Below are 13,038 nucleotides of genomic sequence, written 5' to 3'. Positions count from 1 at the left end.
GCTTCCTGTTTTCATCGTCGGGGCGGGGGATGCTAGAGAGGACTTTGGAAGTAAGGTCCCTGGAGTAGAAAGCAGAAGGTGAGACTGGGTCCAGGCAAACCCTGCCTTCAGGGGCAGGGCTCTCTCTGCTGATAGCTGTGTCCAGGGATGGCCTGTCGGATTCTGAATACAAGATTCTGGAACTGGAAGAATGGATGGGTCAGGGCTTCACAAAGGCCTGTATGTGGAGCAGGGCCAGGCTAGTTTCTGGAAAATTGGCTGAAGCTAGTTTGTTAAAAAAACTAATTCCTGAACCACTCGCCTAGGGATTCTGACTCATGAGATTGGGTGTGGGGCCCCCAGACAGTTTTTCACAAGTTCCTCAGGTGTTTCTCGTGTTGATTCATCTTGGAGAATCATGGAGCAGGAAAGTGCTTTGCAAAATATAAAACATTACACAAGCTCATGGTGTAACGCAACCATTCATTCCGAGGCACCGTTAGCGGCTGCTCCTTAAAGACACCCCCAGTTCCCTTCCCTGTGGGGACTGTGTTCACCCAAGCCCACTCTTCTCCAGAGGCTGTACCCCGGCTGGTCCAGGCACATGGATCAAAGATGGGGGCAGGGAAAGGATCTCTACAGAATGCTGGAGTCAGAGTCTGAGACCATTAACCGAGAAAAGATGAAAACAGGTTTTAAGTCAGAGTAGGCGTCCTGGGGTCAAGGTTCAGGCTCAAATATGACAGAGAACAGGCAAAGTAATGGTTAGAACACAGAGGACAAAGCTGGCCCACAGACAGATGTCCAAGGCAGGCAAGAAAGCACAAAGGGAAGAAAAAGATGTCACACTCTGCTAGACCCAGTATGTGATATTCACACAACTTCCACTTAAAGAAGAGGAAGCATTGTGTGTGTGTGTGTGTGTGTGTGTGTGTGTGTGTGTGTGTGTACATATACATATAATGGAATACTACCCTGCCATAAAAAATAATGCCATTTGCAGCAACATGGATGGAACCGGAGATCGTCATACTAAGTGAAGTAAGCCAGACAAAGACAAGTATCATATATATCACTTACATGTGGAATCTAAAAAAAAAGACACAAATGAACTTACTTACAGAACAGAAATAAGACTCCCAGACATAGAAAACAAACTATGGTTGCTAGAGGGGAGATGGGGTGGGGAGAGATAAAATGGGAGTTTGAGATTAGCAGATAAACACTACTATATATAAAATAGATAAACAGCAAGGTCCTACTGTATAGCACAGGGAACTATATTCAATAGCTTGTCATAACCTATAAGGAAAAAGAATATGAAAACGAATATACGTATGTTCATGTATGACTGAAGCACTGTGCTGTACACAGAAATTGACACAACACTGTAAACTGACTATACTTCAATAAAAATATATACACACAAAAGAGAAAAAGAATATGAAAATATATATATATAAAACTGAAACACTATGCTGTACACCAGAAATTAACACAACATTGTAAACCGACTATACTTCAATTAAAAAAAAAAAAAGAGGAAACAGTAACTTAGAGACATCTAAGTCGAACAATGTGTTAAGTGGCAGAGCAAGAATCTAACCAGGTCTGTCTGGTTACACCCAAATCTGTGCTCCTGCTAACAGAGAATATATATTTAAAGGTATCAGACTCAGATAAATGGAAAAAACTGCCATGTTCATGGATTGGAAAACTTAACATTGCTGGAGTGTCAATTCCACCTGGAGTGATCTATGGATACCCCAATGATGTGCTTTGTGAAAACAGAAAAGTCCTAAAAATTCATATGGAATCTCATGGGACCTTGAATAGCCAAAAGAATTTTGAAAAAGAAGAAAGGTAGAGGTTTCTCATAGGATACGGTTTCAAAACTCACCACAAAGCTACAGTAGTCAAAACAGTGTGGTTCTGGTATAAAGACAAACACGTGGACCCACAGACTGGAATACAGAGCCCAGAAATAAACGCTCATATATGGGGTCAAATGATCTTCGACAAGGAATGCTATCCGAGAGGTAAAGGACAGTCGTCTTCTTCTTTTTTTTTTTTTTAACATTTTGTATTGAGTTATAGTCATTTTACAATGTTGTGCTACAATTTTTCAGTTATACATGAACATACATATATTCATTGCCACCTTCTTTTTCACTGTGAGCTACCACAAGATCCTGTATATATTTCCCTGTGCTATACAGTATAACCTTGTTTATCTATTCTGCATATGCCTGTCAGCAACTACAAATTTTGAAGTCCCAGTCTGTCCCTTCCCAACCACCGCCCCCTTGGCAACCACAATTCTATGTCTATGAGTAAGGACAGTCTTCTTGACAAATGGTGCTGAGACAACTGGACATCCATATAAAAGAAATGAAGTTAGACCCTGATCATACACCATATACAAAAATTAACTCTCAATGGATCAAAGCCTTAAATGTATAAGCTAAAATTATAAAATTCACCGAATTTTATAAGAAAACAGAGGGCAGAAACTTTACAACCCTGGATTTAGCCGTTCCTTGGATAAGACATTGAAAGCAGAGGCAACAGAAGCAAAACCAGATTAGCAGGACTTCATCGAAATCAAAAACTTCTGTGGGAGGTGGGGAGGGTGCAGCTCCGTCGTAGTGCAGGCTCAGCATGCACGAGGTGCTGGGTTCAGTCCCCAGTCCCTCCAATCAATCAATCAATCAATCAACCCAAAAAACCAAACAAGAAAAGATTAAAAAAAAAAAGGAAACGTGTGCATCCAAGGACCCTATCAACAGAGTGATGGGCAAAGGCAACCCACAGAATGGGAGAAGCTTTCTGCACATCATACACCTGATGAGGGGGAATGCCAACAGCCCGTGCCCTTCCCGCTGACCGCAGATGCCTGCACTAGGCTGGGCCATCACCACCACAGGGCGCTCCTGCTGGTCCGGCAGGCAGGGTCCTGTGGTGTGGATCTTTGAGGAGGCAGCCTCTCTGTTCCAGCATTTATATCCAAGCACTCAACGCATCCTCCCATGACATGCTCCCGGACACAGATTCCAGGTTCTCATGACTTCAAGTACTTCCCCCTTCTATTTGAACAGTCTATGAACATAAATTAGCTGCACAGAGTATCTGCTGAGCTTTGACAAATGGAATAAATCAGCTGTAACTGGTAGCTTTATACTCGCAACCTAGAACGGCAATTTAAGCTCATAAATGTAATACGGTGTGACAGGACAGAATTACTTCCATGGTCAACATCAGGTTTTGATCCTGCACCACTGGGTAAGACACAGTTCCCCATCGCCAGACTCGAAACTCTTAAGTTTTGGGTCCACGCGCCCAAAGAAAGATAAAAGAGAATTTAATAAATGGCAGAAACTTCAAGGAGCTAGGTTCCAAGTCTGCCAAAGACAGTACACTCACTGCCTGGGAAATACCCACAACATATTTTTTTTAAAGCTGTCATAATTTAAAGTCTCTCTAAACATCTCCTGTTTAATCTAATTTTCCTTCCTGAATGTTTGGCTTCAGTTCAAATTGAATCAACATTTCCATTATAAATCTCAATTTTCACATTTCCCTGGATTGCCTGTAACACATCTTTGGTCTGAAATATGACACAAACAGAGGCCTGGATTTTAATGTCCTTCACTGGCAAAAAGGTTTTACTACAAAACCAAAAATTACAGTTTTCTGCAAGCCAAATGTCCAAAAGTCTAAGCGAAATGAAAAATAAAATCCTGTAACATTTTCTGCAGTTACAAATTTCCTCCTTGGTTCTTTACAAAAAACAAAAACTTCTGCTAGGTATTTTATTAATAGTAATTGCCACCCATGTGACCATACCACACTTAACTTTGCCTCTTTTTTTTTTAATTGAAATATAATAGTTTACAATGTTGTGTTAATTTCTGGTGTACAGCATAGTGATTCAGTTATACATATATATGTATAACTGTATGTGTGTGTATATATATATATATATATATATATACACTTTTCATATTCTTCTTCATTATAGGCTATTACAAGGTATTGAATATAGTTTCTGCGCTACACAGGACCTTGTTTATCTGTTTTTATATATAGGAGTCAGTATCTGCAAATCCCAAACTCCCAATTTCTCTCTCCACTCCCACTTTACCCCCTGGTAGCCACAGTTAACTTTGCCTCTTAAATGTAGACAGGCACCATGAACTGTGGCCAGAGGCTGTTAAACACCGGTCATTATATTCACATCAAATACACCCCCAGCAGTAAGGACTTCTGTACCACATCGTCATGGCAATTCTTTTAGGGAGTTGCTTTGTAGTGTGTGCATTATAAATGCAGAAAAGCAACAACAGCTAAAACTCTGCAAGTCATTTTTATCAGGGCTACTGATTTTATACATATTATGTCCAAAAAATCAGGAAGACAGACTCTGCATGGAAGAGATTTAACGTTCAGTCACAAGTATAAAGGCTGGAGTGTCCAATAGAATTAATACAACTTTGTATTTCTTATAAATTTGTTACAAATACAACTTTTTATTTCTTAATTCTGTCCAAAATAGGATTTGTTCCAAGAAATAGGGCATTCTAAAATTACAAATTGCTTGGTACCACCCACTTAACATACAATGAAAAGGAATTCATCTATATGTATGACTGAAACATTATGTTGTGCACCAGAAATTGACACAACATTGTAAACTGACTATGTGTCAACTAAGAAAAATTTTTTTAAAAACCATTAAACCAATAATATAACAGTGAAACACTTGAGTTGCTTACAAAGAACAAAGGTAGCAATTCATCCTTCTGTACTGTTCCCAAATTAAATATATACTGACATTCACAGATCTGAAACCTGAAGTTTCAACGGATACATTACAAAGTAGGAAATTCATTTCCCTAACTTGAAAATTCCCCAGACTTTACTTTTGTGCCCAGCACCCTTGTTTGACAGGAGACTTGGTGTCACGATGGCTGTGCAGTCAGACAAGAGGCTGGAATCACAGCTCCACACTCACGGACTGTGCGACTTAATGCAAGTAAGCTGCGTTCCTGAGTCTGCTCTCTCAAGTGTAAGATGGAGAAGATGACGGGACCTGCCTCGCAGGACCACTGGGAGCGCTAACACGGTCACGAAGGCAGGGTTCAGAACAGTGCTCCCCCTCGGCACCGCGTCCAGCAGTTCATGCTGTCTCCTCCTGACCTTTATACCCGCCTAGCACGCGAGGAGCATCACTCCCTCTGATGCAGACACCTTAAGCTTACCTGTTGCTTGTGCATTCCAGTCATCTGGAATGACAAAAACACTCTGGGTGCAACCCTTTTTGTAGTAAATATTACAGTTACCTGTGATGGTCTCCCAGGAAAGTTCTATAGCCCTGCCAGTGCCTGAATGCTGGGTTCAACTCTCATTAACACTTGTGGACTATAAACCAAAAAAAAAAATCTCAGTAACTTCAAGGGCAGAGGTGCAAAGCTCTAAATACCCCCATTCTCACGCTGGCGGGACACTGGTCAGGCAGGCGGGACTCAGCTCAGGGTGTGAGCAGCAGACTCCACGTGTCTCCACGTGTGAGGCTGGAGAGGAAGGGGCCCGGAGGAAACGCAGGGTGTTTCCAACACAGCTAGACTAGGGTGGCCCGGGACCCTACAGACAGGAACATCCTTCTCAACTAAGACAGAGGACGGTCACTGACCTCGGTAAGGGGTCATACCTCCAGAAGGACTCAGTCAGAGAACGCCTGCTGTCATGGCGATTTCTGGTTCTTTCACAGCATCATTTTATAGGAGCATAGACTCCCTTTTCCAGAAAACCCACAATTACCTTCCATTAAATGGTTCTCAAATAACAGGACCTCAAGCTACTGAAGAGCCACTGTAGAGAAGTTTAAGAGCTTTCATTCTGCTGGCTTCTCGGTGTAATCTTGTAACCCCTTACATTCTATGTTTCGTTACCGCACACACCCCCAGAAGGCATGTACACACATACATATGTAACTGAGAAGACAGGAAGAAACTATTTCCAGGCCTCTGTGGCCATAAGAAGGGATACAGATGTACAGATGCTGTGAACTCAGACTTTCCCTGACCAGTACTGGTTCCCCGAGAAAGCAACCAGCACTGGGCAGGCAGTATGGCTCACCAGTAATGAGGAAAACAAAATCTGACCTTGGCATCTAAACCTGCAAGGGTATATAAAAGGGTGTTCTTTTTCCTATTTTTGCCACCTACTCAGACCTACTGATGGGTATTCCAAGGGTACCAGTTTTGTCTACCTGATTTTCAATGCATCCTAAAACCACCTGACGGTGGATGCACGGACAAGTCGCACAGTCCTGTTTATGCACCCAGAATGAGCCGCCTCTCCTCCCGGTCTCCCCGGTGGGGCAAACAGGAAGCCCACTCACCCGCATCCTCAGTTTGCAGCCCAGCCCTCCACCCTTATGTTAAGTAAGGACATCACTGAACATCACTGTAAGTAAAGCAGCAGAAGCCCTCAGGCTAGGGTCCCATCCTTGAAACTTTTCTTAGGTTCTGGGTGACCAGCTGACTCCTTACGCAAGGCCCTGAGGGTTCAAGAAAAGGAGCCTGAGAGAGGATAGAGCTCAGCAGTAGAGTGCACGCTTAGCATGCATGAGGTCCTGGGTTCAAAGCCCTGAACCGCCATTTAAAAAAAAAAAAGGAAGAAAAAAAAGCAGCCCTTCCCAGTCCTTCCAGGGGTGAGGACGCTCAGGTTCAGGGTCCAGTCAAAGGTCAGACCAGAACATCTAAAATCATTCACGTTTAACTTCCTCATTTTATGTGTGAGTTAAAAGACCAACAGAAATGAAGTGGTTTCCTTAATCTCACGGAGCCGGAAAAGCCCTGTTCCAAAGACCAGTGAAGACCTAAGAAGAGACTTCCCCTTTTGCATCTCCTTGGAAGAAGCTTCTCAGTCAGCTCTGCGCTCCCTCAGAGGGAATCCGGGCCCACGTGGCTGTGCCCTTGAACCACACACAGCCTTAGAAAGTCTGTGCACAGCACCGCGGCACTCAGCTCTGAGCTGGCCAGCAAGCAGAGCGATCTCGTTCTGTGTGCCAGAGAGTAGGTGAAAGGACCGAAGCGGGCAGCTCTTCCCAAGCTCTGCACGCCCTGCCCACAGCCTTCTGGAAGCAGAGCCTGGCAGGTTCAGATCAGAAGCTGCACCGTGGGGCCGAGTCTGTCCACCGGGAGCCTGAGGATGGCGCTGGTGCATCAGAAGGCCCCAGTGACCTGGCAACCCAGATCTGTCTTGATTCTAACATTTTCTGTTATTAATTCCTACTTCTGTGCAAATGGAAGGTGCCCACAGGCCCGGGAGCCCCGTGATGTACCTGGATGCCTGCACGCACTCCTCGGGTGCACGCCATCAAAGGGGGAAGACACGCCAAGCCCCAGCTCAAGGCCGGCGCTGGGCAGTCTGCAGTGTCCGCCTCTTTCCTCTTCGTAAGTTACAAGGTCAAATTAGCAGCACCAAACGTGAGGCAGAGGGCAATGAATCGGCACCTTCACACTGGGGTCCAAGTTCCCTGGACCCTTTCTGCACACCCTCAGTTGCCCAACTAAATCACTGCCTTGTCTGCTTTACTCCCCAAGGACAGAAACCCACAGGCAGAGGGCACCAAAGTGAGTTAAGAAGCTTGGGGACAAAGGCCCGCCAGGGTGTCTCGGGCAACGCACACGAGTGTTTCCACGAAAACAGCTCTGGAGTCCACCAGATACACGACACGAAAATGCCTCTGAAAATAAAGAAGATGTAAAACTCTTAACAGTGTCCCGCATTCTAAGGTCCAAGTGCCCACGAGATTTTCTTTAATCAATGAAATCAAATCTTGACTTTTTTCCTCCTCCTAAAACTTCAAGTTTATTGATACTGAGCCAGTCGGAAATTATTTCCTTGCGGTTATCTGCATCTGCGAGTTCAGACAGTAAGTTAACACAGCATCGTAACTCTAACACGATGGAAGCGTTCAGCTGGATTTAGACTTGATCCCCCATCAACTTTATCTGCTCTTTTGATGTTATTACTGATATTGATGGGGTTCAGGGCAGGCCCCTCCCAAAATAGGCCACTTGGCAGACTGATTATTTTGAATTCAAGTTACTTGAGAAACAGCCAGTGCAAGGACACTGACCCTCCTTTGTGGCCCTGAAAGCAGGAAACAAAGCTCCCGCGGGAAGGTGTCCTCCCTTCCCCGGAAGGATGGAGGGCGTCCTTATCACTGGAGAGTGGGAATCCGGGGCAGAGGAAGCGGTATCAACTTTGTTACTTCATTAATCTGCCACTCCAAGCCCAAACCCTTTTGTTTTGTCAAATCTTCCACAATCAATCACTGATTTGTTTCAGAAGGTATGTAAACAGCTTGCTTCGGTCACTCTTTGGCCCCATACCTATGGGACCTCCGTACGGATGAAACAAACTGTTTTGTTTCTCTCCTGTTAATCTTATGTCGATTTGATTATGAGACCAACCAACAGAACCTAGAAGGATAGAGGGAAATTCTTCCTCCCCGACAGTATTCCAACCAAAAGAAAGAGACTGTGAGAGAAAATCACATTAACACTAGCAGAAACCCAGTTTTCAGTACTCCCTCACAAACAAGCCGTCTCCAGAAGCATCTTCTATATAAGCAGAGCACATCTGCGCAACCTGGAGGCAAGGACAACCTTGACCCTATGGATAAATAAAGAGCAGAGAGGGGCAGGGAGAGGGTGTGAAATCTTGAGCTGAGCCTTAAAGTGCTCTCTCTTTCTCCGTATATTGTTTAAAAAAAATACCACCCAAACCCGTAACAGAAGACACAAAACACTGTCATTCCTTTTTTTTTTTCAACCACACTGCACTTGATAGATACCCTTTGAACATTTAGCATTTGCGTTAGGATGTAATATGACACACAGGAAGAGCACTAAATCGCTACCACCTACTTATATACTCTTGGGACAGTCTCTCTGGACTACTTAGTAATCTCTCTACTGCCTGAAAAAGGCAAATTTCATTTCATAGTTAGTCTGCAACAAAACCATTTCAAAGATACCCAACATAAATAGAGATATTGCAGTTACCTAATTCAATCTCCTGCCTACAGGCAGGTGTATCTCTACCATGCTTGAAAATGTGGGCACTTCATCCATCAGGAATGATTCATTTGTAGTAGGTCTAATCATCTGATGATTCATTGTAAGCCAAGTGCACCTTTAAAGAAGCTGTCTTATACACGGTGCATAATCACTTTGTCATAAACTTCTAAAATGCAGCCACCTCTGATCTTCAACACAGAACCAGAATAACCTTCTTGAAGAACATGCCTGATCACGTCCAGTCCATCAGGACCTTCCAGAACCTTCAGTTTCCCTCTGCCACAGATTAAAGGCAAAGTTCTTACCCCAGCCATCAGGCCCCTCTAACCTGACCCCACCTACCTCATTCCTCACTGTCCCAGGAGCTAGAGCCCAGGTGACAGGAACTCAGGCCAAAGCCCACAGAGGGATGGGGAAAAATACAGGTACGTCAGGTCTGCTGTGGGCTAGACCCTGCCCAGGTATCTGCATTTACATGATCTCACTGAATTCTCCCAACAATCGAATGCAGTAATTGCTTGTACAAATGAAGAAACAAAGACTTTAGCCAGATGGGGGAGAAAAAAAACCTAGCTGAGATCACGTGACTAGGAAACGCTCAAGCCAGTGTCAGCAGTCTGGGGACACCCACTGCATGACCCCAAGAGGAACTGCCCCTTTCTTAACCTCAAAAGTAATCCTCCAAGTGGAAACAACCTAAATGTCCAGCGACAGATGGCTGTATAAAGAAGACGTGATGTATATATATACAGTGGAATACTTACTACTTGGCTATAAAAAAGAATAAAATGATGCCATTTGCAGCAACATGGATGGACCTAGAGATTATCATACTAAGTGAAGTAAGCCAGAAAAAGAAAGAAAAATACCATATGATATTACTCGTATGTGGAATCTAAAAAAAAAAGAAGACACTAATAAACTCATCTACAAAACAGAAACAGACTCGCAGACATACTAAACAATCTTATGGTTACTGGGGGGAAAGGGGTGGAAAGGGATAAATTTTGGAGTTTGAGATTTGCAAATGTGAACCACTATATATAAAAATAGATAAACAAATTTCTTCTGTATACCACAGGGAACTATATTCAATGTCTTATAATAACCTTTAATGAAAAAGAATATGAAAAGGAATATGTGTATATATATGTATGACTGGGACAGTGTGCTGTGCACCAGAAATTGACACATTGTAACTGACGGTACCTCGATTAAAAAAAAATTCTTTCTTCAAGAAGAAAAAAAGCAGTCCTCCGTGCTGGTTTGGACAGCGCATATACTAAAACTGGAACAATACAGAGAAGATTAGCACGGCCCCCGCGGAAGGACAACACACAAATTCATGAATTGTTTCAAACTTTTTTCTTTACTATCTAGCACAGGAAACTATATATTCAATAGCTTGTAATAGCTTATAGTGAAAAAGGCTACAAAAAAAGAATATATATATATATATATATATGTATAACTGAATCACTATGCTGTACACCAGAAACGAACACGACATTGTAATCGACTATCCTCCAATAATTTTTTTTTTTCAAAAAGTACTCCTCCCTAAGGGTAGGCAAACAGCCTGGGGCTGAGTGTGGAACAGGCTTGTCTGTACACAGTGGCCACTGCACAAGACAAAAACCAGGCTTTGCCACCTACCAAATTCCCTCAGCAACAGCAACACAGCTAAGTTTTGTAAGAATCTTCAAGAAGCAATTTTAAGAAAATTTTATAAACGTGTGCTCCTCCAGGAGGCCTACTCTACACTTGCAGCATCCCTGCGCCGTACCTCTGTCCGGCACCAGCTGACCGCCACCATCTTCCAGAACGTTGGGCTCTGCTTTAGGCTGCTGGGCGGTCAGACTGGAGAGACCAGAGCAAAGCCATAACAGCCTTCCTCTACTGTCACCTGAGGCCTATCTAATTAGGAAGAGGGAAATGTATCACATACAAACATAACTTGAGTGATGTACTGAAAGGTATGTTTTGTCATGATGTGGGGAGGGTATAGCTGAAATGGTAAAGTGCATACTTGGCATGCATGAGGTCCTGGGTTCAATCCCCAGCACCTCCTCTATAAATAAAGTAAACCTAATTAACTCCTTCTCCCAAAAAAGAAATGTTTTGTCATGATAGAAAAGGATCAACACTTCAGAAGATTGAAATTCCCAACCTTGCTGTTAATATTTTCATAACAAATGTTTTATATATGGACAAACACGCAGAGGTAGGCAGAAAACACATGCATGCATTTATGTAACCCCCCTATCACAAACTGTCCTTCTTTCTGATGTAAAAATTTAGAGTTTTATTCTCTTAGACATGGAAGATGCATTGACCTGGGACACCTTAGAATACAGGGAATGTTTTACAGGATTTCATGGTTGTAAAGACTTTCTAGACTATGAAAAGGAAAATATATATATATATATATATCTTGCTATGCTGTACATCAGAAATTAACACAGCATTATACACTGACTATACTTCAATTTTAAAAAATGCAAAAAAAAATACTTTCTAAATATAAAGGTGCTTAAGTGACAAGAATGACCTTAACCTCTCCAAAAGAACATCTACTCTAAAGTCCATGACACAGATTTGGTCAATGTAGTTAAGAAATAAGATGGTGGGATGGAAGAAAACAATAAACAAGTCTGTCCCCTCGGTCACCTATGTCACTATCAACAAGCACCTAATGCCCAGAGTAACAGAACCAGGTCTTCTTAAAGGGAAAGAGACAAACACTGGAGTGCCTAAAACATCCTCATTAAGCTCTTATCTCAATCAGAAGGGTCCTAATGAAAAAGAGAATGAAAACAAATAAATGCATGTATATGCATGACTGGGACATTGTGCTGCACACCAGAAACTGACACATTGTAACTGACCAGACTTCAATCAAAAACAAAAAGTCCTAAAAACAGACCCCCTTTCTCTCAGCTGAGCTGGGTGTGTACACACCCTGTATGTGGGCGTGGGGCCCACTGCACTCGGGGGAACACGTGAATTCTTTTTAAAGGACTTATCAGGACTTACACGTTTGTAAACAGGGCAGGTCCAGCAATAGGACTGTTGGCTCCCTTTGACACCTTCCTTCCTGAGAAAAAGTTCGCCAAGTTCAGTAGGTGGTTACAGAAGCGCCAAACCAGCCAACCACAAATTAAAACAAGAATTTGCGAGAATGTGTTAAAATGGCAAGAAGCCTGCAGCCCCTTTCAAGCCCAAAGATTCTGACCAGACCAACTCAAAAATTCACGAAGCATGGAAACTGTTACAAAGTTCCCTGCAGTATTACACTGACAAGCATCTTTCACGTGGACTTAAATTTGGTCCACAAACAGTGCATAGTCAATTTCTAACTTCTCATACACATTTCTTACTCAATCTTGGTGTGTGATTTAAAATTTCAAATTAAAGCACTTAACTCAAATCTAAGGTGCCCTGTGTGGGAACTAAGCACTTTAGAAGAGCCATGGTTGGCTTTGTTTTAACTATGAGTAATCCACATATCTTAAAAAACATACGGGAAAAAATAGAAAAATAAGTAACCATACATATCACCACCCTCACAGAAGCTGTGACTTTTGATTTTTGTCTATTTTCTTCTAACCTCTTGTCCTTGGATTGACCAAAACACCTGAAAAGTCATTAACAGCTTTTTCTTCTGATAAAGCATGGTGATTTTTTTTTTTAATTTAAACTGTCTAGGAGAAAGTTTTCTTATCTACTGTAAGATATACAGATAGATAGTGAGGTGGACACACGTTTACAGTTTTCTAATCACGTATAATTATTTAAACATTTACAATGTCACAGTAATGGAATTACGCCACACTATAGATATGTTCATATTATATCAATGACATCTTTCCATATCAATAAATACCCACAAGACTCCTTTTAATAAGTCATTGTTGGCTTCCTTTAAGAGCTAAAGTTACGATGCCAAATTGCTAGGTAACCT

General features: G+C 42.5%; 1 protein-coding gene and 1 non-coding gene across 5 annotated transcripts in view; one reads left to right on the top strand and one right to left on the bottom strand.

The window, feature by feature from the left end:
• Positions 1–13,038, bottom strand: part of SIPA1L2 (signal induced proliferation associated 1 like 2) — a 194,053-nt gene that overhangs the window by 113,493 nt on the left and 67,522 nt on the right. The window lies entirely within an intron of this gene.
• On the top strand, positions 10,333–10,439 carry LOC123616028 (U6 spliceosomal RNA). Its single transcript, XR_006723892.1, has one exon. It is a non-coding gene; the product is annotated as a U6 spliceosomal RNA (small nuclear RNA).

The sequence above is a fragment of the Camelus bactrianus genome, chromosome 11, assembly GCF_048773025.1.
Source record: "Camelus bactrianus isolate YW-2024 breed Bactrian camel chromosome 11, ASM4877302v1, whole genome shotgun sequence".
NCBI lineage: Eukaryota > Metazoa > Chordata > Mammalia > Artiodactyla > Camelidae > Camelus > Camelus bactrianus.
This window is presented reverse-complemented; position numbering and strand designations above follow the sequence as displayed.